The sequence below is a fragment of the Gavialis gangeticus genome, unplaced genomic scaffold (genome assembly GCF_001723915.1).
Source record: "Gavialis gangeticus isolate Ggan-Ray unplaced genomic scaffold, GavGan_comp1, whole genome shotgun sequence".
NCBI lineage: Eukaryota > Metazoa > Chordata > Crocodylia > Gavialidae > Gavialis > Gavialis gangeticus.
In genome coordinates, this window is record NW_017729032.1 from 149,046,920 (window position 1) to 149,073,454 (window position 26,535).

The window sequence follows — 26,535 nt, forward strand, 5'->3', positions numbered from 1 at the left end:
CACTTTGAAAATGTGAAGGTGAAAGGTAACTTAGATGACAATGACCATGAAATAATAGAGTTCAAGATCCTAAGGGGAGGCAGGAAGGAGAACAGCAGAATAAGGACACTGAACTTCAGAAGACCAAACTTGAACAAACTTAGGAAACTGGTGGGCAGGATCCTTTTGGAGAAAAGTCTGGCTGGAAAAAGAGTCCAATACAGATAGTTGTACTTTAAGGAGTTTCTCTTAAGGGCACATAAGCAAGTTATCTTGATGAGGTAGAAGAATGGGGAGTGCAATAGATAGGGTTGCCAACCCTCCCAGATTGACTGGGAGTCTACTGGAATCAGCATCAATCTCCCAATGACTATTGAAAGCAATCCAGGACACTGATATTGTGAACAGGCTGAACAGTACAATTAATGACATTACGTCATGTTGGGGGAAAAAAATCTCCCAGAATAGCTTCTGTCAGAATTAGCAACCCTAGCAATAGAAAACTAGCCAAGCTACACAACAATTTCTTCAAAGAGCTGAAACTCAAAAAGGAATCCTATAAAATGGGAAACTTGGTCATAGTATCATGGAAGAATATAAAAGTATCACACAGCCATACAGGGAGAAATTTAGCAAGGCCAAGGCACAGTTTGGGGAGCAGCTCATTAGGGACATAAAAGATGATAAAAAGGGATTCTACAGGTATCTCAAAAACAATAGGAAGAGTAGAGAAGCCATAGGTCCCTTACTGAATGTGGAAGGTAATCAGGGGATCAGTTAAGGAACTATCTAAATGCCTTCAAGTTGGCCAATGGGATGCACCCAAGAGTACTGAAGGAATTGACTGAGGTAATTTTGGAGCCATTGGCTGCCCTCCTTGAGAACTTGTGGAGGTCAGGTGAGGTCCTGGATGACTGACAGAGGGCAAACATAGTGCTTATCTTTAAGAAAGAGAAAAGGAGAATCCATAGAACTACAGACCAGTCAGCCTGACCTCGATACCTGGGAAGATCATAGAACAGGTCCTCAAGCAATCCATTGTGAAGCACCTAGAAGAAAACAAAGTGGTCAGGAAAAGCCAGTCTGAATTCACCAAAAGCAAGTCATGCCTGACCAACACAATTTCCTTGCATTATAAAATGACAGGTTCTGTAGATGAGGGGAAAGAAGTGGATGTGGAATACCTTGACTTTAGCAAGCCTTTTGGTTGTGTCCTACAACATTCTTATTAGCAAACTGAGGAAATATAAACTAGACAATAAAACTGTAAGGTGGATACCTCACTGGTTGAATTATCATACTTACCACGTAGTCCTCAATGGCACTGGGAGGAGGTACCAAGCAGGATCCCTAGCAGGTCTATCCTGGGTCTAGTATTGTTTAATATTTTCATTAATGATTTCAATGATGGCATCAAGTGCACACTGAGATATTTGTGGATGACACCAAGTTGGCTGGAATTGTGAACGCTCAGGAAGGTAGGGTGAAGATCCAAAATGACCTGGATAGATGGATGAATGGTCCACAGCCAATAAGGTGAGATTCAACAATCTCCTGCACTTGGTATGGAATAACTTCACGCACAGATACAGAATGGGGAATAACTGGCTAAGCTGCAGTACCACAGAGAAGGACCTGGGGGTTACAGTGGACCACAAACTGAATATGAACCCACAGGATGCTCTTGTTGCCAAAAAAAAAAAAAAGCCAACATCATCCTGGGCTGTATTGCCATGAGCTTCACTTGCAAATGAAGGGAAGTGATTTTTCTGCTCTATTCACTGGTGAGGCCACACCTGGAGCACCATGGTCAGTTTTGGGCCCCACATTTCAAGAAGGATGTAGATACATTGTAGAGAATCCGGCTCAAAGTAAAACAATGATTATATTCCTGGGAAGCAAGATTTGAGGAAAGGCTGAGAGAGTTAGGGTTATTAATTTGGAGAAGAGAAGACTGGGGGGGGAGGAGGGAACAGTTTTCAAATACCTGAAGGAAGATTATGGAGATGGGCTTTTCTCTGTGGCTTTAGGAAACAGAACTAGGAGCAACAGCCTCAACCTGTATCAGGGGAAATTTAAATTGGAGATTAGGATGAACTTTCTATGACTGGTCAAGCCATGGAGCAGGCCACCTAGAGAAGGTGTGGAATCTCCATCCTTTGAAACTTTAAAAAGCAATTTAGACAGACACTTGGCTGGCCTGGTTTATTCAGGGATGATCCTGCCTTGAGCAGGGGACCGAACTAGGTGACCTTGGGAGGTCCCTTCCAGCCCAACTTTCTTCTGATTCTTATATCTATACTGCTTTCCTGCTAAGCCTAGGACCACAGGCTGAGAAACAAGCCCTGTGCACTCACTCCCACTCTGTGCTGGCTGACTAGCAGGCATCTTATATGGCTTAGAGTAGGGGTAGGTGAAATTTTCAGGCTATAGGTCAGAATAACCAACCCCAGATTAAAGGTGAACCAATGGGTGGATGCTAGGATCCCACCATTGCTGCTGCTTGTCTCCACAGAAGCATGGGGAAACTACCTGCAGCCAAAGCCCCCTGCTGCTGAATGCTGCTGAAACTCCATGTCCATTGGCTACATCCAGCGGGTCTGTGGGAAAAATCCAGCCCACAGGCTATCAGTTGTGGCTTAGAAGAACAGTCCTGAGGGCATGCTCCAATGCTACTGTCAGCCCTTTTCTCTGTAGGCAGAGTTTATCAGAGATATGCCAGATTAAGCAGAGACGTGGCATGGAAATGGCCTAAGTTGTGTTCCAAGACAGTGGCATACTAATCAGCATAGATTTTTGCTAAGCAGCTTGGCAAAGGCTCCATAACTGAAAAATCCATACCATCCTTTATTTTAAAGTGTTCCAATTTAGTCATTTAAAAACAAAATGTGATGCTATTAAAAAGCAGCTGGTAATGAGATCAGAGAAAACGAATAATTCAGAAGTATTTTATCTGGCAGATTTAGCCCCTTTCTCCTCAGATTCATTCATTCATTATACAAAATTATTTGCTCTTTTTAACTCTGTGATTGATTTGAAACAATCTTCTGCAGCCATTTCATACTTGATATGCCCTATTTATGTTAGAGGATTCACATAGTCTAAGGATGGCAAACAGATATCAAAGAATAATAACTAGTCTTCCCTTGCTGTGTTGCTAAGTGGAGGCAAAATCCTGGCCAGATAAGAGCAGTGTTCCTCACACTGAAAAAGTTGAAGCTCACTGCACTGATCTATGGTATTTAGTTTGCATAGCTTAGATAAGTCACCTGGTTTTGCTTCTGTTTTTCGAGTGGCCGAGTATGCAGACACTTTCAGCAAACATGAATTAAAAATTCATTTCCTGCAAACATCCAGGTGTTTAAATTTAAAATTCCCTTCCCTTAAACATTTGTGTCAGTAAATCTTGGGCATGCTAATGTCACAGAGAGAGAAGGTCTACAAGATGTAAAATTGTTAAGAATGTGACTATTAATGTGCAGAAAAGTGTTGTAATTGTTTATTTTTGCTTAGCTTTGTTTTGTTTTCTCTTGGTATTCTTCATCCTGCTCCACTTTAAGAAATCATATTTCTTAGATTCAAACATTTGAGGTCCTTTTACTTGTTTCTCTACTATCATATATGCCATTACTTGCTTACAGTGCCCCTCTGCTGTCTATGTTGCGCAGATGGGGCGATCCTTATGTGTAAGAATGAATTAAAACCTATTTGACATCAATTCCAAAAGGACACCTGAGCCTGTGCGGGAGACTTTAACCTCCCTGATCTCAGAGTAGCTGTTCTTAGACAACAAAACTTTCAAAACCAACTTGAACTGAAGAACAAAAAATCACCCACAGACTGAATTGTGTTAAACGCAGCGTAGACCAAATGTACAGATCCTTATCCCATTACCTAGATTAGCTTTTATAAACCTTATGTCCCCCAATGGGTTAACTGCTTTGTTTTTCCTCTCTTCTAACCGCTTTGCCTCTTCCAGCAGTGCCTGCTCCTTGTTCCTCCCCCTTCCCTGCCCTTTGTATTCTAATCACTGCTTTCTATATAGAAGCGATTCTTCCTACAGTCTGTTCTCAGCGTTTTCTGAAATAATATGCTTCTTCTGATTTAGTCTATAAGGTACAAATCTACACTGCCTGCAAATCTACCCTGAAATCATAAAAAAGGTCAACCCAGGCAAACACACTGGCTTTGCCCAGCCTCAACAGCAATTCTACCAAAAGATATCGGTAGCCACAGAATATATTTCTGACTCTGCAAAATATTACGAAATAAATAGCAATACTCCCAAAGTATAAGCAGCCAACATTTTGCAATCAAGTCTAAGGTTTACTTGAGGTTGGTTATCAGAACAGTGGAAACTTTGATTCTCAAAGTCAGGAGTAAATGAATGCACATCATAGGGATGTTATGACCATTTAATCGTTTTTCCATAAGAAAAGATTAAAATGCCTTAGTTATGCTAGATTAAATGCTCATTCAATAATTGCAATGGACAGTATGCTTTCAGAGTAGGAGAATTAAATTAAAAGAAAGACAACTACAGAAAATGTACTAGTGGTAGAATTAGAGAATGTTTCATCAGTTCCTGATGTCTCTACAGTAATGAATCTGTCAAAAGATAATAATATTTTAGTGAAAGGTGTGATTGGATAAGTCACGTTATTTATTAACTGTTACCCTAAAATATCACTTTTGTCTTATTATTAAAGAATGGTTAGAGGGCAGCAGGGATGCCTGACACAAAGCATTAAAAAATGGATTATGGCTATAACAGGCCTTGGAGTGTATATGCTATGCTGTAAACTCTGTGGCATAACTTGCTAATACCTGATGACTGTGAGCATTCAAGAAACTGTAAACTAGCAGAGACTGTATCCAAGTTCCTTAGATTGATATAGTAATTCACCCAGTGCATTTAGCTCCCTGGAGCTATGTTTGTCAGAACAGCTTAACTGTCCATATCTATGTCCTTAGCATCTAATCTTGATTTTCAAAGCATTGCAATTAAATATGCTTTTTTCCTCTCCTTTTTCCCTTTTTTGTATGGTGGTGGTAATGGTGGTAGGCAGGGAATGTATCACTGTGCAGCAAGCAGCACCAAAAAAATCTCAGAAAGATCACAGACAGCTATATGGTGGTTCCCAAACATATACTGTGTTATCATGAGTCTACACTGATCCAGCTGTATTCCTGAGTGAAGACTAGATCTTTAAAAGTCCCATATGTAGCCTAAAGAGGAAGTTTCTGACATGAAAAAGAACAGATTTAAATTCTTCAGTGCTTAACATTATACAAAAACCTGAGCTAGCTACATAGACAGGTTACATAAATCATCATCCATTTTCTTTGTCTATATAAAAGACTCAAAAAATAAAAAGGGGAAAATGTTGATTATTCAGTCACTTGGTCATATAAATTATTTAATATATTCTCAGTCTGTGTTTCCTAAACCCAAATTAGCTGTTACAAGTGGGGTTTTGCCCTACTGTGCTGAACTGCAGCACCTATTGGTTACTTACAATATTCATTCTTTCCTGTGAATATGGCTGTAAGATCACCTCACACTGATAAAGTGCAAGATATGGAGTTGTGTATAGTAGAAGCTTTTACACAACAGAATGTAGCAGGCTTTATCTAACTATGTAAGATTGGCTAAAACGATTCCTTAACTTCATTCATAAATGAAATGTAACCTGTATTTCCAGAAGGTATTCTGATTAAGAAAAGATGCAAGGTCACCAATTATTCCAAGAAAAGAAAGTACCTTGGAGAATGAGAAACACCTATTCACAGTGGATACATTCACTGATAAAAGCACTACTATTTGGTAGCGATATGATTTAAAATGATTCAAAGTGCTGTGCTAAGTATGGGTCTTTCACACATTTACAATGCCACAGTGCTTTTTTAATATCAGAGCTACATTAGCTCTGAACTAGGACACCACTAGCAAGTTGTTGATTTTTTCCCCCTCATTGCCAGAAGAACTGCCATTATTTTGAGGAATGACAATGTAACATTGGAAAATGCTGATTGTTAGCATCCCCAAAATATTTCTAAATATATGACTGTCCTAGGCAGTCTGCAATGTCTGCAGACAAGTCAAGCATTCTGTCATGGGACATCTAACATGGTAGCTCCCAGGGCTACAAGGAGATTGTCACGTAATATCAGCTTGATATATGACATTGGTTCCCTGGTGTACCGTACAGTTCTTATATGCCAGGGGTTTGCTTATGAGACATGTGGGGGTAGAGGGTAGAATGATTAAGACATCATGCTGGGGGTGCTGAGGTATCAACTAAAGTGTTGGTCTGGACTTGCACTGATAGCTGTCCAGGTGCAAATGGGTATCTGGTGATTTAGATCGGGGAGTCAAAGGCAGCTGGATATAAGACTGGCTTATGTAGCATTGGCTGCCAGAACTAGCGTGGCTTAACTACAGCAGTCCAAAGGGCATCCAAGATTGAGGCAAACCCTCACAGAAGTGTATGGGCAAGATCTGCTTCTCTGTGGGGTTCTCAAGAGCGCTGTGGAAGCTGTAGAGACATAACCTAATTTCCAGAATAAGACTCATTTGTTTGTGCCTTGCAGTTGTGTGTGATGCTTGAAGTGGAGATTTTGATGGATCCTTGGGTAAGTGATTGCCTGCAAGTGCAGGGAACTGGAATTGATGGTTCAAGAGGCCCAGTTCAGTCCTACATTCCCATGTGTTGCTCTAAATGTATGGTTCTGTTTCATATTACATACTGGCAGTGTTGCAATAAGCTAGCTTTACCAAGCATAAGGGATGATCCAGCTGTAGGCATATAGGATTGGTTTATAAAGTATTAGCCTAACTCTGACCCTACTGATGTGTGTGTGTGTGTATACACACACTATATCTACTATATAGTATAATACATATACTTTTGGAATTAGCTAACTTTAACAAACATTAAGGATGCTCCAGCTATAGGCATATAGACTTGGTTTATATATATATTGAAGACAAGGAGCACGTAAGGTGCTGAAACAAAGCAAGGTGAACCAGCCACTTTCTTCTGCTACAGGAACTGAATATAGGCAGAATAGGTCTGCCTTTAAGTGCCAGTTGACCACCATAGTCCAGGCTTACTGCCTAATTCTGGTTTCCCCTAAATAATACACTGGTCACTTGTGACAAAAATTGAAGAGGACTGTACTTAGGCTGGGCTGAGAGGCAGAAGTTGGGATTTATCTAGTTACATATGTACAGCAATAGAAGCTATACATGCAGATGTACATGTGCACATGTTGCATGAGTATGTGAGCACACACATGTGTACATGTGTGTGCACACACACACACACAAACACACGCAAAAGATCATTCCTGCAGAGTTAAAATGCCCATCAGTCTCTGCACCTATTTAGAAACTATGTCAAAGATTTACCAGCATCTACATCATATATTTTTAGAATAGAGAGGCCAGAGACTAGAGAAAATGACAAGCAATGAATAGAGATTGTTTTCAATATTTCAGAATCAGATTAATGTTATTTGCACACCAGCAAAGCTAGAGTTAACATAATCCATAAATGCTTCCTACAAAGCAATTATAGCAGTTCTTAAAAGAGTCTTACTTTGCACAGCCATAACTACACAACATACAAAGCAGTGGAAAATCAGGATCATTTAACTATAATGATGCTGAGCAAAATAAATATTTCTACAGAAATCGCAGTGTGCTGACTAATACATAAATAACAAGACATAATGAAATGATTGACTTAAGGCATGAGAAAATCCAGACTGGAAAATAATCCATCTCCTAATATTCAGCAGTGGCAACAGCAACATATTATTTTGAAGGGAAAAGAGAAACACTTCATAAAGATGCTTGTTTTTTAGGTCATCAGTACTAAGTAAGTTTTTTTTGTTTTTATGCCATTCCCCCATTCCATTGTCTCCAGACCAGAAAACCCTGTAACTACTCTTCTACCAACTGGAATGTAGTCTGGTCCTAAGGTGAAAGAGAGATGTTTTCCCTTGATTGCCAAATACTCACTGACCTTGCTTACCTACCATCACACCTCGAGACAGTTTCAGTGATAGAACATACTGGGAGTAAAAGTGCTCAGAGAAGCCACACACACACACACACACACACACACACACACACACTTCCCCCACCCCATTGGAAGTTATGCATGCATCAGTAGCAGTGATTAGAATATGGCTGTTGTAGTCCTCTGTTATTTATTACAGAAATTCTTGGTGCAAGCAACAACAATGTACAACAATCTGATAAACAGTACAATTTTTTTCTTTCAAGGTCAGTTCCAAGAAACCCTTGCTAGAATCAGCTAATTAATTTTGGCCTCTTTAACTACAAGGTATTTGAAGCCACATGTTATGAATCATTTTCAGTTGAGATATTAAAATCAGATTACAAGAGAAAAGCCTTGTAAATATTTGCCTTCAAATGAGTCTAAGAATAAATATATATTCAGTAATTCATCCATATTTAGCAGATATTAGAGAGACAAAGCATAGCTTTAAATTCACTTATCATTTTATACAAAGAGGGGAAATATGAAACTTGGCTTGATTAGCTTGTTTCTTCCTATGCTTTGTAATACCTTATTAAAATTTGAACTTTGAAATTGATATTATCAGTCAAATAATGTCAGTAGAAATATTTAATCTGTGGTTAGAGCTTTAGTTAATAGAAGTTTTATTTGAAGTATTTTATGTCCAAAGGGAAAAAATAATAGAAAGAAAGCCTAGAATTGACTTGGAAGGTTGATTTTTACTTCTGTGATTCTATTTTAAAACCCTACATAAGTTGCTGCTAAGAAAAACTCTCTGAATCTATCCCCAATTAGATTTATAAGATTATTTTACTTTCATTGGGGAAAATGTTCCATTTTAGTCTGGGAGGTATTCAGGTCTTGATGCTTTGCAAGGTTCAAATGGCCCATTGCATTAAGCAGACAAAGACTATACTGTTGTGTATAGCTGGGAGAAACTCAAAAGAGCTGTTTTCTTTTTTCTTCTTTTTCCCCTCCTGATAACATTTTAACAATTAAGGAAACCCTGTATAGCATAGAAATTGAATAGGAAAATCACTGATTCTTACCTGGTTCTTGACAAGTCAGTAGAGTTAATTAATTTAACGACAAGTTTATAAAGCTCTGAAAGATCTAATCCAAAAAAAATTAAATTAGATATATAATTGGTGACAATATTATAATTATTTTACAAGAATGAAGCTATTTATATAGCCTCCAAAGGGAAGTGACAAATAAACATCACTTCTGAGTTTTGGCAACATAGGGGCTGCATTTATGGAAACCTGAGTGACTGTCACTCATAGCTTTCCATTTTGTGGTATAGTAATGTCACTGGAAATAGACTCCAGTCTCTCTGTAAAGTAGCTTTTCATCTCCACTGACATATACACCAAATACTGCGGAGTGCACCCTATAAAGAGATACATATGAGAGAGAAGGAATCATGAACTCTTGCTGTGCATTGTTGTTTTTCCACTAAAATATACAAATTGGCAGCTCTGTCACTTATGAATTCACATGGATAGATTTCCTCTTGATAAGACCATTTTATACCAGCAATTTTAAAAGAAAGAAAGTAAGGCAGGAAGAATGAAAGACAGGAAAGCAATGTTTCATGTAGGATGCAGTTTACTGAAAATCACAGTTTCTCACAGTTTGTAAAGGAAATAAAATGCGACTGTTCATTTCATAGAGAATCTGATTTCACAATCGCTCCACAATTTTTAAAAAGGGGGTTAAAACATTTAAAAGGCTTCATTCATCCATGCACTGTCTAAAGAGCTCCTTATGTGAAGAGAAAGCACAGAAATACTCCATATAGGCTACAACATGCTGATGTTCCAAGTGGTCTCAGACATCCTTTCTGACACTCAGTGCTTCTTTCTCTCTGTCACATACATAGCATTTCCACATTATATATTAGCAGGCCACAACTATTATGGTCAAAAAGGCAAGAAAATGAAATATGCCGCATCAGGCTGTTTGACACATTTTTAAATGTGACAGTGGTTGTGATTTCTAAAATATTTCTAAATCTCCATCTTGAAAGCAAATATCAAGTATAGTTAGGTGTCTACTTAACTCGTGGTGAGAGAAAGTAATTTTCATGTCTTGGTCGTGGCCTGAAGAACTGATTTTGCAGTCATATTGCAGTGGCCCCACCCTATCACCATCTTGACTGCTGGCTGCCCTTTGTGTGGCCCTACCCCGCAGCACTGATTTGTAGATTGACATGAGAGGGCAGCTGCCATCTTGGCTGCTGCCCTTTAGCCTGTCCTGCCAGCCAGTGTCTTCCCCTCCTGGGCAGACTGCAAACCCAGGCTGTGAGGACCTCTGGCTCACACTGGGGAGACAACACTTTATTTTTATTACTTTTTTGTTTGATTTCCTGGGAAATCACGGCCAATGCCATTTTTCACCGAGATTGACGTTTTACGTGGTTTCCATAAAAATGGTGAAACCACAATTTAAGTAGGTCCTTAAGTATAGTGTTCAGAGCCCTTAAGTAACAACCAAGTTCTTTCCTCCTTTTAAACTTCTCTTAGACCTTTTTAAACTGGTCAAATTGGATACTGCTCTGCCTTGTGCCAGTCATGTACCACACTGGCCAGCCCAAGCACAGGTCAGGGGTCATTCCTCTTCAATGAAGGAAATGGCCAAAAAAACCTGATGAAAATAATTAATTTTATTAATGTAATAATACATTTTGTAAAAGCCTCTCAAGTTCTAAATCTTTAAGACTCACAGTTTCAGGCTTCCCCCTCTTAGGCATGAGAACTAGAAGCTTACTATGTTTTATATGCTGCCACATAAGTGCAGGGCTTCAAGAACCGGAGGGTTCAGAAAAATCCCAAATATTGCAAGGCTAATAATCAGGGACTTGAGTTTTCTCTGATAAAAAATATCCCCAATTTTCAAGTAAAAAAGTAACCCGAAATCCACATTTTTCCACGATCAAAATGAAACACCACTATATCTATATCTATAGATATAGATATGTCTATTATGGCTGTGTGAAGCTTCAGTCCCTGAGTCAATCTGGCGGAGATCTGGCCCGATTCAGGGGCCAAATCTCTGAAACTGAATGGAATCAGAGGACCCTTTAATCTCTCCGAATTGAATCAGAACCCTCCGAATCCATTCAAAGAGATTCGGAAAGATTCAGTGATTCACACATAGAGAAATCTTTAAATGTCTATCTACATATCTATCTACACATCTATCTACATATCGATATAGATATAGCGTTGTTTCATTTTGATCATGGAAAAATATGGATTTGGGATTACTTTTTTTAACCCAAAAATTGGGGATTTTTTTTTTATCAGAGAAAAGTAGGCTCCCTGCTTATAATACAGTTACAAGATCCAAGGGTAGTCAGGAGTTTACCCTGGTGTTCATGCTTCCTACAGTTAGATCAATACACTGGAAAGGAAAGAGGGAAAGGTTTGGGTCCTAATGTTCCTCCCTAGTCCCATTGGCTTAAGTAGGCCTAGGAGCTTCATTTCATGATTTTCCTTGGCACCAAAATCCACAGACAGTGCCTTTGCACCTATGGTCCATCATTGTATTCTAGTGGTTTGCTTTCTGAGGGAGCTAGATAATAGCCTCTCTGCATATTTACTTGTGATTTAATACTGTTCTAAGCAGCTTTAACACTCATTTCCCTTCCTCGCCTTCCCACTCACCCAAAGTGTCTTCACAGACATGCAGACTGAAAAACTGGTGGCAGCACAGTTACTGATGGGAAGAAATGGGTATGGGGTTGGCTCCATAGGCATATGCTGGGAATCCAGTGGAATCTCAAGTTTCACTGGGTAAGCAGAGAGAGCTGTACGTGCCAAATAGCAAAACTCGAGGACTGCAAGAGTTAGGACTCCTGTTAAAGTTAATACATTACAGGCTGTGTGCTACAAGCTACACCATTCAACACACAGGGCAGCAAGAGTTTACTTTGCTGTTGACACACTCCTTCTTGGATTTCCTCGTTTCTACTTTAACTGTCCAATATTGCCGTTGCATTAAAGCAAGTTTTTATATTTTATAAAGTTGAAATAAGGAAGTCAGCAGATGATTGTTCTATTTGATCAAGAGGTGTGGCAATGGATTAACTTTAACTCTTAAAAAGTGTTGCAAAGTACTTGTTGCCAACTAATCTATGGAATTTAATCAGGGAATATCCCAGTCTAACTCACCTTCAGAGACCAGCTAGGGACCTAGTGGGGAATTGCAGATCATCATAATTTAACATACACTATTATTGTGTTTACTCCAGGAATGCCTTAAAGGCAATGGTGAAATTAACGGGGCAGTTTTTCAAAACAACCTAAGGGGTTTAGGAATGCAATTATCATTCATCTCGTTCATGGGAGTTGTGCTTGTAAAGCCAGGAGATGCTCTTCAAAATCTACCATGAAATTACAGTGATATTAAAGGCAAGTAGGGCATTACTGTAATAGTGCTTTTAGTATTTCTTTCCATGTTCTCTTGTGTTCTACATGTATTTCTTGCTTACCTTGTATATACCATACCTGGTAGTGCAAAATAAAATAATATAAAAAGTTTCAAAATAATATAATGCTTCTTTTAATGCAGTATCTAGTTTACAGTGCCTTTTAAAGTCTTATATTCATCTTATGGTCTAGATAATGCAGTGTTTTTATAGTAAGACTAAAATTTTAGGTATCTCTGTTGTATATACTTTTGCGTAAGGTGAATGGTATAAATACTTCAGTGAAATGTTCAAACTGGGCATGCCAAGTAATATTTAAACACCTGAAAGTTTGTGATTTGGTGAGAACATACCTCATTTATTAGGCATATGTGGTCACTGGTCAAAAATCAACTTTCCATTGGCTGATAAGCTTAAGGTACAGGCAGAAAAGAGGAGTCAGCTTCACATGGAAACCTACACACACATCCCCCTTCCCTTCTTTCTCTGACTGAGTGGCTGAGTTAGTAGTATGGTATCAGGAGCTATTGAAGGCCTTGATCACAATCTGGGAAATTTTGAGTAGGAATTAAGTGGGTGCTGATGGGCTTGAGTGAGATCCAAGCCATAGGGTAGTTTATAGAAAAGGGAGGCAATTAGGATACTGTCTATAGAAATGGGCGTCTGCATAGTAAGGGGAGAAAGAAGCTATCCCATATTTATTCTCACCCTGTGATCAGCTGCTAATGAAGCAAAGAGGTTAAGTGAATAAACAAACATGACAGTTCTCTCAAATGCAAACAAAAATGTTTCAGAAATGTAGTGAAGAGGGAAATTGTAGTAGGATTCTGTGCTGGAAAATGGATGGAATATGAAGTCTGCTTTGTCACCAGGATATTGAAGCAAATGTGGCACTCTTACTATTGCAGTGCCCTTTCTGCACTTATGTTTGCCTTTGTTGCAGCTCAGACCACACTTCTGTCTGCTTCAACCAGCAGTGCACACAGTCAAACTCAGGGATATTGTATTTTAAACTCCTACATTTCGATGTTAAATAGTTCCCAAAAGAAAAACCACACCATAACTATTGTATATACTGATGCATATGGCTATTGAATACCACAGCTGTATACAAACAGTAAGCTAAGCACTTAAAGCAGATCTTGAAATACTTTCTAAACAAGAGTAACGCTGCTTACTTCCTTCACTACAGCTTAGCCAAAGAACATAAACTAGGCAATTTCTTTTTTGCTTATAGTTAATTTCTGGCTAGCGGTGATTTGAATCCCATGCCCTAACAAAACCCTGCAATGCTTCAATCACAAATATTATTAGGGAAGATTCAATATCCACACTCTTGACACTGACATTTTAATTGATTGAACATATTTCTATTTTATTTTAATTAACAATACCTATATTCTGGATCTCGGCTTACTGACAGTCTCCCTGTTATAGTAAAACTATTTCAGTCTTTATTTCTTACTGCCTCCCACATCCCAATAGGTGAATTTCGTATCCTGCCTTGTTAGAGGCACAGCAGGAAGCAAAAATGAAAACTCGATTGAGATGAGATGTTGGGCTGCCAAGTGTTGTAAATCTTGTGCCACTTATAGCATCACGTTTCTTCAAGACTTCTTTCATTTTGCCCCCTACTGTGGTATCAACAGTTGGAGTAGCATTAGGAGGCACAAGTGAAAGCGGTACTGTTGGCATTTGGGGAAGAGAGAATGCATGTTAGGATAGCTGGGCAAGGTTTTATTTGGTAAATTAAATATAGGAGCCCTATATCTCTACAGAGACTTGGGTCCAGGGATTGTAAAAATTGATTTCCTCCCATGCTATAGTTACCAGGTATCATATCCATTGCTATCAGCCATTTTTTATCAGGGAAACTGCTTTGTTATCGTATATGCACACCTCTTCTGTCATATCATATTAAGTAAGATATAATTGTAGTCTATTAGACTGCTATATCCAAAAAGTGGTAGTGCATGACAGCACCTGTCAACATGTCATGAAGGAATGCGTCAAATGTTGAATTGTATCAGTTTCATATCACATTAATGTGGCAACTCATTCCTGCCCAGTCACATAAGGACAGATTCAGATTTCCTTGTGTGCCAGTGAGGAGCACCTTACTTTGCAAAGTGTCTCGTTGAAAACAGTGACACTGCTTATGAAGTAAGGTACTCTTCAGCTTGAAAAAGGATATCAGCATATGGCCCGTATTTTTTTTTTTAGTTTCCAATGTGTCTATAACAGAGTTGTGTGTATTCTGCTATGGATATTTTACCTTCCATTTTCTAAACAATGTGCCCATTTGGCCTCATGAAGAAAAGCGGAGCTCTCCTTCAAGTCCTTATATAAAATGAATCTCCTATCTGATTGCAGCAGCAGTATGTCAGGAATGGATTAATAAATTCTCGAACCCCACTAAAATCCAAGGGAATTTTGCAATGGAGACCGAACATCTAGCTGTTGTTTCTAGTTCCAAAGAGAACCAGGGAATAGTCCATGACTCTAGGATGTGTATCCCTGGTTTCTGCAGAAGTGATGTCCTCACAGCCCTGCTGCACATCACAGGTTTGATGGCATTGGCTTAAACACTTTTTAGCATCATCTACTCATTTGTATTCCATCATGCCTATCTATGTTGCTAATCCCTGAGACAGAATAATATTCACAAATAGTATTTTTGATGGACTGCTTGTGGATAACCACTTCTATTGTTTGATCAGCTTCGTATATGGTTATATAAATTTGCAAAATCTATTAGTCAGGACATTTTCCCTCATCATCAAATAAACAATATAACTACTCCCAGATAATTGAGGGCAGGATTAGGCCCTATGACCTCCAATATGGTTGAATTCAGGTCCCCATAGCAAGCTTAACTTTTCCAAATCTTGATTTTTCTCCTCCAAATCCTTTTCACAACAGATGTCTGCCACAATTCTTATAAGAAATTAGGTAACCAATGACAATGAGGATGTCATCTTGAGGGGCAACTATAAGTAACTTCTTTATGAGGCTAAGCCTTAAAGTAGGGCTGGGCAAATTATTTGAGCAATTTTTTATTAATAGAAAAATACAACTTTAGAGAAACCACAATGATTCACAAATTTGGGTCAAATTAGGCAAAATCACATGAGCTGGCAAAAGAAAAGAAAAAAAATTGGAGAAGTCCACAAGCTTTTCATTTTGAAATTTTGTTTTTGTTTTTAAAAATTCCAAAAAAAAGGCTAAAAATGTTTAAACCACCCACCCACCAAATAAAATGAAATGAAACATTTCATTCAATCAATTAGGCTAGATATCAGGAGGCGCTACTTCACTGTCAGGGCGGCTAGGATCTGGAACCAACTTCCAAGAGAAATGGTGCTGGCTCCTACCCTGGGGGTTTTTAAGAGGAGGTTAGATGAACACCTTGCTGGGGTCGTTTGACCCCAGTACTCTTTCCTGCCATGGCAGGGGGTCGGACTAGAAGATCCGCTCAGGTCCCTTCCGACCCTAGAAACTATGAAACTATGAAATCCAGAATAAGCATTTTTGTTCCACAAAAAAGATTTAAAAATCATTTTAAATCAAACCAAAAAGATTTGTTTAAAAAAAAATCAATTTGATCAGCAGGGATCCTGGTTTTCTCTGATTAAAAGAAAACCCCCACCTTTTAGATTAAAAAAGGTAACCCAAAATCCACGTTTCCATGATCAAAATTATATATCTCGACAAATTTATAGAGCTATATATATTAGAAGTTTATAAAGCTATATGTATTAGTGCCATTTCATTTTAAACACAGAAAAATGTGGATTTGGGGTTACTTTTTTAATCTGAAAATTGGGGATTTTTTTTTTTTATCAGAGAAAACCAGGATCCCTGTTGATCAGTGAATTGAAAATTCTGTTATTTACACAGCTCTACTGTGCACATAGATTGCAAATGTGGGCATCTGTTTGCTGTGTCATCCTCATACTGTTTTCCTAATTCTTTCTCTTTTCCCTCTGAACAGTTGTTATGCTCACTGGGGTGTCTTGTTCTTAGTCAAAGTTTATGCTGGTATGGGGCAAAAACTGCTTTTCCTATGTGTTTCCACAAAGCCTAGCCATTGAATCAGTATAGAGGAGTAGGGTATGGCTTGGTCCAATAGAAATCATTTTTAGCATTTTAAAGTCTTTAATATTATGTTAACATTGTGGTTTGTAACGCATCCATTTATCTTGGGATATATTTTGAATGCGCTGATGTGATAAAATGAGAAACCTCAGTAGAAAACCTAAGCAGAACTCTCCATCTCAACACTACAGAGTAAAGGGAAGCAGCATCTGATGAGAGAGGAAAGGAGGTGTCTCTAGTCTCCAGTGCCCCAGTTCTGGTGGTAAAAAAATGAATGAACCTCAGTGTATTATATTTATATGTATTACATATAGAGAGAGAGAGAGAGAGAGAGAGAGAGTGTATGCGTGCACATGCAATTTGTGTCTTTTTCTTTTTAATATAAACAGGTATGGCACCAGTTTGCTGGTCTCAGTTATTCTTATCTTACACTGATGTGATTCCATTTGAGTGGAGGGTCACTTAATTTACACTGGTGCAACTGAGATATGTCTGTGGGCCTCATTCTGAGAATTAGGCTTTAAATAATGGAATCTAGAATGTGCTGTAACAGTGGCTTTCTTCCCCCTAAACTAAATACATGATTCACCTTGTCCAAGACAAAAGCAAATCTCCTGCCAGAATCCTGTTCCAGCAATCAGAGATAGAGGACAAAGCAAGGTCTCATTTATACAATAGTTCCACATTACTCTCAATCAGTCAAAAATAGATAATTTGGTTTCCTAATGGTTTGTAATGTCCTTATGAAGTTTTATTGCTTCCCACTCTATCTGCCACAGTACAGTGCTGTTGTCACAAATCTGTCTTGAAAAAATATCACATTCAGGCTAAAAAGCAGATGTTTCTCTGTGAAGAGGGACCCAATGGCAGCTATTGGAGCAATTTTTCTTCAGTATTTAGCCTCAGTTCTGCTCCTCTATAGCCAGGGTAAATGTACACAGCCTCTAAGTATACAGGCTATTACATGCTATTTTGTGGATTGAACAATAAGTTGTACGTATGAAATAAAAGCAGCTTCACATACAGCAATGAACTGCAGAAGTAACCCAAAAGCCTGTATGCAGAAACAAGTCATCACATGCTTCACAGGGTACAAAAGTTGATATTCCATTCTGGAGACCTGGTATTTCTTCCCTTGGCTCCTTGCTTTCAGTCATCCTACAGTGTACACCATTGCCAAGAAACATTACTGCAAGCTCTCTTCTTGAGTAACAACACCTAAACAGTAAATAATGACAAGAGTTTCCAAAGGGAGACTTAGAGTTGCAAGAGGCAAAAGGCTAGAACTGAGGGAGTGGGGGAGACAACATGCATTTTTCTCTTACACAAGCCTTGGATCCATATGTTAGGCACTCACCTTCACACAATAAAATTGCTGAGTCTAGGAGTAGCACCCTCAAGCACACTATGCTGTTCCAGGCAAGCTACAAAAACAGTGTAACTACAACCACATGGATGGGCTGATTAGTACTTTTGCATGGCTAGCCCCAGTGAGTTTGCCCCCATGTTAATTAGCCAGCCTGCAGCACTGTGTTGGTTTAGGAAATAGCCCAAACTAATCTGTATGAGGGCACCACTTTTAAGCACAGTAAATTTGCCATGTAGTCCTGCATAGGGAGAATTTAGAGTAGGATCCACAGAAGAACAGCACTTCGACTGTAGAGTTGCCAAAGCTACAGAGGACAGGGTCAATTACCAAGCCTCCGCAGATTGCAGGCACCTGACTCAGTGCTACTAAGAAGCACCTCTCCTCTGCTCATGATTAACAGCCTGGAACCCTTTCCTAAAGGTAGGCACCGACACTCCTTCCAGAAAGAAGGCAGGGATCATTCTTTTCTTTTAAAGAATGAGCCAAACTATTTGAATATATTACATTAAATAGCTGCTGGATAAAATGTATTAACAGTCTTTAGATACAGACTGGAGCCCAGATCTGCCTCTTCCAGATAAGGGATGTAATCACTAAGCTACAGAGTCATGTAATTCTCCTTCTCAGTCTCTGGCCCAATACATTCTGAATTCTCTTCCACACCATGATGCAGCTTCAACAGGAGTGTAGAGAAGGAGCCCGCCTGGAAGAGCTTTTATTGTTTGATGGTTAGGGCACTTCCTTGAGAGGGAGTGGAGCTGGGTTTGGATTCCTGTTGACAAAGGAGGAAACTGAACCTGGGTTTTCCACATCTTGTGTGACTGCTTAACAACAGTGTAGTTATATGAAAAGAGGACAGAGACTCCCTCTGACTATTCTTTCAAAGAAAATAGTGCCTGCTAATGTGTTTCATACAGAGTTCGATCCAGGAGGCACATGACAAGAATTTTGAGAGATTTCCAAGAGATCTAGCCTTTCAGGGCTGGTGGGCACAGGAACACCTAGTTTACAAATCCCGATCAGGTTCACATGTGAGGTAGGCACCAAGGCTAAATACAGATATTCAAAAAGCCCAAGTCAAAATTGATCTAAGTTATGTGGTTTTCTGCAAGCGGCATAGTTTAGATTGGTAGCAAACAGTTGCCCTTGTGGGGGGAGAAATCGTAGACCAGGTTCTGCCATGTTTAAACCAGTCTATGTGTGCCAAACTTCTGTTCTGTTACAGGTATAGACAGGTTTAGTGTACCAAACTTCTGTTCTGTTATGGATATAGACTGGCTTCCAATCACATTACACTGGCAAAAGTGTAATGTCTGTACCTGGCTTGAGTTCCTCAGCCCTGTGAAAACGGAGATACTTCTGGGCCTGTATAGAACATTAGGAATCTAGAGAACATCAGTGTTAAAAACTGAAGCCCCTGCAGATTTTAGGAGCTACCCAGGGTAAACGGCAGCTGAGTGGAGGCTTCCAAGATTTCACTTTTCTGCCTACCCCCTCTTCCCCACATTAAGCAACTAAGTCTCTTTTTGAACCTGGCCCTATGTTTTCTGGATATTCAGTGTTAAACACAAAAAATCAGTCCTCTTAAGGAGTTCAGGTTTCTTTCAAAGATTCATATCTAAACAGTCTGGTTGCTGTGGCGTTTTCCCCTTCAGGCAGGACTGGAGTGGAATCCAAGTTAAATCCAGAGTACTAAAAGATCTGAATACCCAATAACAAGGGTTCTATACAATCCATCCAACTATAGTGCCCCTATCCTCCTCTTAGCACTTTGCACTTCAGAAAATGGACCTAGTGGAAGATGAGCCCACCACAAATGACACTGTACCCAACTACTATGCAATGGTTGTATGCAACTTTACCCAAATGAGCCTTTTATGCGACATACACAGAAACAGTAGGCCATTGTTTTGACATTCCTGTAGGAATATAACCAAATGAGTTACTATATAGTTTGTAGAAGAGACAGGACATGCAGAACCACTGATAACAAATCATACTCATTTTTGTATATGGGAAACATGAAATACAAAAAATAAGTAAGTCTACTGAATAAGCTATATATATTGAAGCCCTAACATATTTACTGCTGAGTATCTGGTTACTGACTGTCTACTAGCAGGTGCTTATACAGTGTGTTCTTGATAGTGTATTAGTTGCAAAGGGCCAGGAGCTTATTGAATCTTCCTTTTTTTTTTATATGCAGCTGAACTCTGATTTATATCCCAAGCCCTGTCATGCCAGGAAAAAGCAACAGCATAGGTGTCTTGGACTCTTCTGCTGACCCCTATTCTGCATGGGTGGGGCGCCTTATAAATGTGCTCACTTCACCAGAAATAATCCAGACCGTAATGTAAAAGGGATGTTGTGGAAGTCAGGGATTACTTGCTTCTCCTAGGCCAAATACCTAAGATAATTCATATATAGGGTCTCTGAAGCTCAGGCATCACCCATATTCTCCAGCTGATACACTGAGTTAAACTGTAGTTTCGGTTTTATGGAGTTCCTGCTAAATTCTGTGAGACTGATGAATGCAACTGAACAGATCTTAGCCCTTTATTTGCAGTTCTCTGTGCCAGAAAAATTCAGAAAAACTCAGGGGAAATGACATAGATTGATCCAACACTTGACACTGGTTTCAGTCACATTTGAGCTCTCCACTAAAAATCTTTGCAGTTTAATTAGGATGGCTAACATCCAGACACTGTGTTCAGGATAAACAAAAATTGCACCTGTTTTTTCTAACAGTAGCTAAGGGAGAGGCAGGTGAGGGTTAATTGCAAACATATATTGCCAGGAAACTGCACATGAATTTACCAATTTTCTTAACATGTTTGTTTTACCTTGAAGTAAGTCTTTTATCCACCTCTATGAACAGAAAAGATCCTGGATAAAATTGAACTATTGAAGTTTCACAACATGGGGAGGAACCTGGAAATCTGGGCTGCAGCCTGTACCTCTCGGCATACCATGGAAGACAACTGTTGGGGATAGTTATGCCCTGGATCAGTTCACTGCACGAGTATATTGGCAGGAGAGCCTACTTTGATGAGTCTATCTACCAAATATTTCCTGGATAAAGGGAGCATGGCATGGCTATAGGTTACCACCAGAGCTCATCAAATCAGTCATTGCTATTGAAATGTTAATCATATATTTTGATTTGTGAAAATGTCTGCAAAACAATCATGGTATTCTCAACGCATCTGCTATATTTTATTTGCTCAAGTACTAGTGACTGTAAGCTCTGCACCTGACAAACTATTCGTAGTAGGCATACCCTACAACAGAGGTGCTCAATCCCTAGCCCGCAGCCCAAATCTGGCCAGCAGAGCCATGACATCTAGCCCACACGGCTCCCCATGGGTTGGGAAGTTTGGCGGCAGGGGTTTGATAGCAATTAATACTGCTACCCCTCCCCCACTGCCAAGCCCCACATGGCCAGGTTGGGGCCTGGCCATGCTCCTTCCCCCACACATGGCTGAATCAGAGTCAACCCATGCCTCCTTCTTCCCTGTGCAAGTGGGTTGGGGCCCGGGGGCCCTCCAGCCCCTCCCCTCACCATGCCCACCCAGCATTCTGGATTGGGTCCATCAGTTTGATCCAGCCAGCGGGCATACCGGGGACTGCCCACAGAGGGAGATGGAAAAATATAAATGAAATATTTACTGTGTGCCTTATGAGGCTTTGTATTCAGTCCTTCATATTCAACCCAAACTGCTCCTTCTCACTGTGTTGGGATGTATTCTCACCAAAGACACCTGACACTGCTTTAGGACTGAAACTAATAGAAAAAATATCTTCAGACAAATATCCTTTCTGCTCTCCTCAGCCCCTATTTTTCTTTCCTCTTGCTGCTGCTTCTGCGGGTGCACAGACTAAAATGATATCACTTGAGAGAGCCACACCCCCGACCTCCTACTACCCTCCTGGCCGAGCCACAAAGCCTGTATGTGTAAGGCACAGAGCACAAGCACCCATAATCGTGGGTGAGTAGTGGTATTTACAGAAGTGGCAGCTCCTCCAAGTGCAGGTGCTGATAAAACCTGGCCCCCCAAATGTTTGTACAACCAAAACAAGAGGAGCAGAAACCTGATCAGATGGACTCACTGGCCAGCTTTAGCAAACATGCTCACTAATTAATTTTTCTGATGTTTACCCAGCTTTGTGTGTAACTGAGTGCAGAATTGGACTTATCGGTAAGTGCCAACAATTCTGAAACACTACATGCGTTGCTGTACAACAGACTGGATCCCTGTAAGGCTCTACATTTTCTCTGAGAAACGTGGAAAAACTCAGGTTTCATACTTTGTTTTTGCTGTATTATTAAGAGGAAGCTATAATTGCTTATGCATCAGATCTAATGAGGAAACTTTTTCAGATGTGCTGGCATGTTATCTTCATGGCTGTGTCAGGGTACATTGTATCTGCGGCTAGGGTTCGCGATGTGTTGTTTGGCAGTCGGTTCAGCAGAATCCGTAACACATTTCCCCATTCCATAGTGACACCTGCTGGGGAGAACTGAGGTGATCATGCACAGGATCCCCTGCTGCTTTGCTTGGCAAGGGGCTGTGGAGTGCAAAATGAAGAGTCTGTGGCAATCAGAGAGATTGATTCTCCTCCTTTCCTTCCAGATTTAGCTGTTCTCTTATCACAATGAGAACGGATCTATGCAGCATGATTAATACCCAGAAACTCTTTGCACAATTCCACAGTCCTTGAAAGCAGCACTAGCATCTCAACTGAAAACCTGAAGGGAGGAAAGAGGACAGCATCTCAGACGGATGGTTCAAATTAAGCTCAGGTGTCAGTGGGGCTGAGATAAGGATTGGTTTGGCCCACTAAGCTGAAACACTGGCACTGTCTCCACCTTCCATCCCCTGCTCCTAAGGTGCTTTCAGCACTGCTTTTATTTAGGCTATTTCTGGCAATAAAATGTCTTCTGTACAAAGGACCGTTGTATTTTACTGTGTATAGCAGCAAGTGAAACTGAAAATAGCAACACCCACCCCCCTTTCCTCTTCACACACAGAGGGTAAAGACAACTTTGGAAGAAAAGTGCCAAAATGTTTTTGAAATAAACAACAGACACCGGAGTTGTTGCACGTTTTACTAGGCAGGATAGTAATTTAGGTAATGTATTTTTAACAGTGAGAAGTGATGGGAGGGAAGCCACTTATATATAATATGAACTGAAGATGTGTCAGTTATACGGTTTGTATAATGTCATAGCTAGAAAACATTATAAAAACAGAGGGATCGCAGGGATGAGAGAACCTGAAACCAGAGGCCTCTTACTAGACCTTGAACTCCCCCTATTGCTGGGACCATTCTCTGCTGAAGGACACAAGTTCTTTGTGAAGTTCTTCAAGTTATGTGTCACCTAGGAAATGTTTGGCTCCTTTAACTGGTAGTTCTTCCTGCATTGCTTACTGCTGCTTCTCATTTCAGCTCTTCAGTAATCCCCAGAAGATCTTAGACCTAGCATACTGCTTTCCAATTGTCCCCACTCTGTTTAATTCCCTCCTTTAGTGCAACTGCAGCTTTTATAACCATACCCATTATCTGACCTGCTACGTGCTTTGGCTTCAGCTTTGCCTTGAAACTGGAAGAAACTCAACCACAGCCTCTCTGATTCACAGTGGCAGCCAACAAGTCTTAATACTTTCATTAACGGTGGTTCTAGGGGATAATGATGTTGACCTCTTTTATCGAGTTCTCTGAGAACTGTTGTTGATGTTAATATTATAAATTATTATGATAAACAGCCAGTTGTTACTACTACTGTCTTTAATAACTTAACTAAAAAAAGGGACACGATTTGGTTCCATCAACTGGGGATAACCTCAAATAAGATTTGAAAAGAAATATTAGACATCTTTTAAAGAAAAAAATTAATTTAAAAATCATAAGATCCCTCTAGTCTGTTGTTGTTTTTGTAAGTGGCTCATCAACAAAAATTTGTCACAGGCCCATTTAGATTTTCAAGAGAAAGTTTCCTTAACAGATGAAGCCCTCTGGTGGTGGCCAGCAGAGTTACAATAGACAATTTTTATCTCATTTTGGGACTTTCTTAGAAAAATACAAGCCTTCCTTTCTCTCAAAATCAAGAAAGCTGTACCTAGATCAATATAAATCACATTTTCTTTGTTGTTTCTATTCCCTGGGACATTTCCCTTTGCTCATTTCCCAGTATGTTTGCAGTAACCTCAGAACTTTTGCTTGATCACGTCCTGCACATTTTGTTCACTATAGAACAAGAGAATTTGTTTCTGACACTTCCACTATCTACAGAGAAATTTTTACCATCTATTCTATTTTAGAATTTGAATGGTCGAAAGATAGAGTGCCTCGTTGTTAGTTGAGAGCATTGACTGATAATATTTCCATCTTGCTTACAAAATAATGTGATATATAGTGTATACGGTGTGTTTCATACATTTTTCTCATACACATTGTATATTAAATATATCTGTTTATGCATGAAATAGATGTTGCAGTATCTCTGTCTCAAATAAAACTGTATGTGTTGGAGCCTTTTCCTTTTGATAACAATTTCATTTGTCTGGCACTGGTCTCATGTTCTAAAGCTCCAAGATTTCAGAAGTTTATGTGAAAGAAGTGTTCCCTTTTTATCTTCATGGGATATTTCAAACTCGTGATTAATTATACTTTTATGAATAGATGTATAAGATGAAAAGTCAGCATAGGTTAACGCTTTCATTTCAACTGCTGTCTTAGTGCCCCATCTTTCCTTTCACTGCTTATCTGTACACATATGTGGGAGAAGCAGTTTGGATGGTAACTTAAATATCAGTGGGTGCATCTACATGTTCAATTAATGCAATTGAATAAATACTGGTGCAGTTCACACTGGAGATTATTGCTCCCACATACAGTGTTTGCACATGAGCCTGGGACCTCAGCACATTGAGCCAGGGTGGAGCAGCCCTGGCTGGGAGGGGATCCCAGGGATCCTGTCAGCTTGAGGCTGCTGCAACCCAGTTCAACATGATGCACAGGGGCTGGCTGGCTGCACTGAAGTATGTCCGTGCCTCAACCAGCCCTATTAGCATCTACATGTGCATTGCAGCAGAGTAATTAATTCCGCCGTACGATAGTATTTGTGCTTACAAGTACTATCCTACAGCAGAGTTATTTTATTCCAGCATATTAGCACTGTACATGCAGATGTTTTACTGCACTCCAATGTTTTACTGTGAAGCTGTGCAACTCCACAGTAAACATCTCATGTAGACATGCCTTATGTATACTAGGTTAGGCAATGACTTGTATGGGATGGCATGAATAGGAATGATCTTGCGTCAAGTAAGGGGTTCTACTGAATGGCTTCTGGAGGTCCTTATCCAGTCCTACTTTTCTAAGACTCAGGTGTTTCCAACCACCCTGAAGTGCAACTGGTCAAAAAATGTGCAAAAGAGAGCTCTAAAAAAGAGGCCTTCTTCATGTTACAAAATCAGTGACATTTTCCCAGAAGACCATTCAGGATCCACCTATTTGAAAAATAAATCCAGTTTCAACCATTTGTTTTTAACTCATAATGTTGTTTAGCTAATGTATGATTAGAAAATCAAAATCGGTTAAATAAGATGCTAGCCTCATTGCTGTTTTGTGCGGTATTAGATACAGAAGCTGGTATACCTTTACCACGGTAGCCCAATGGGCTGTTGGATTTGGCAGACTTTTTCAACTTCTTTTTAATGTCCTAGCCTTATAGATGTCTGATCCTTTTTGAATTCTGACCACAAAAATAGTTTGTGCTAAGAAATTGCACATGGTGTGATGTGAAAACCTTTTATTGTATTCCTAAGTGGAATAAATTGGTCTAATAAAAGATATTGGATTTACACAAAGAACCTTGTCTGCTCTACAACTGGTCACATGGGGCAGACCTGTGTGGTACATTGCAGTGTTATGTAGCACAACCTAGCTCTGAACAGGGTAGTTCAGGTACCAGAAACAGTATGGCTGTTTTAGCACAGCGCCTTTCCTGGGATAAGATTCATTGCTTCTCTATAGAGCCAAAACTGCACCTTTGCAGTGGGCCTACCATCTTTGGGAATAATAAGTTCACTCTTGTTAGTCACTGCCAGGTTCCTTTTTGCCTCAGATTTGTGAATCAGACTATGTGCTGTGTCACATCTATACTGTCTCCTTACAGAGTCCAGAGCAGCTACTAAGAAGTATGCTTCACCCATTCACTCCCACTCAATGTAATGTATGCCAACACCTAGAAATTAGGCAGCATAGTTGGCTTAGAATGGCCCTGAGTACATGCCCCAGCACTAGTCTCCAACTCTGTCTTAGGTATGTTTTCTAGCGTTCAGTCAAGGTTGTTGTAAGCTGATGACATTGCCTAAGCTCTGGGCTTTGGCACATCCTGGGTGCATCTACACATGTAATGAATGCAACATGATAAACACCGGTACAATTTGCATCAGAGTATACTGCTCCCAGGGTCAGTGTCTGCATGTGCACATGTGACAGCAGCAGTCTGAACCAGGGTGGAGTAGCCCCAGACTGCCAGCAGACTCAGGAGGTCAGTCCTAGGGTTGCCAACCCTCCAGGATTGCCCCGGA

At 39.8% G+C, this 26,535-nt stretch overlaps 1 long non-coding RNA gene across 1 annotated transcript; it reads right to left on the minus strand.

Annotated features, from left to right (window-relative positions):
- Nucleotides 1-3,858: 3,858 nt before the first annotated feature.
- LOC109302579 lies at nt 3,859-25,825 on the minus strand. The gene is made up of 3 exons (XR_002098850.1): nt 25,814-25,825; nt 8,013-8,021; nt 3,859-3,933 (listed from the first exon to the last, which is right to left on the minus strand). It is a non-coding gene; the product is annotated as an uncharacterized LOC109302579 (long non-coding RNA).
- Nucleotides 25,826-26,535: the final 710 nt, after the last annotated feature.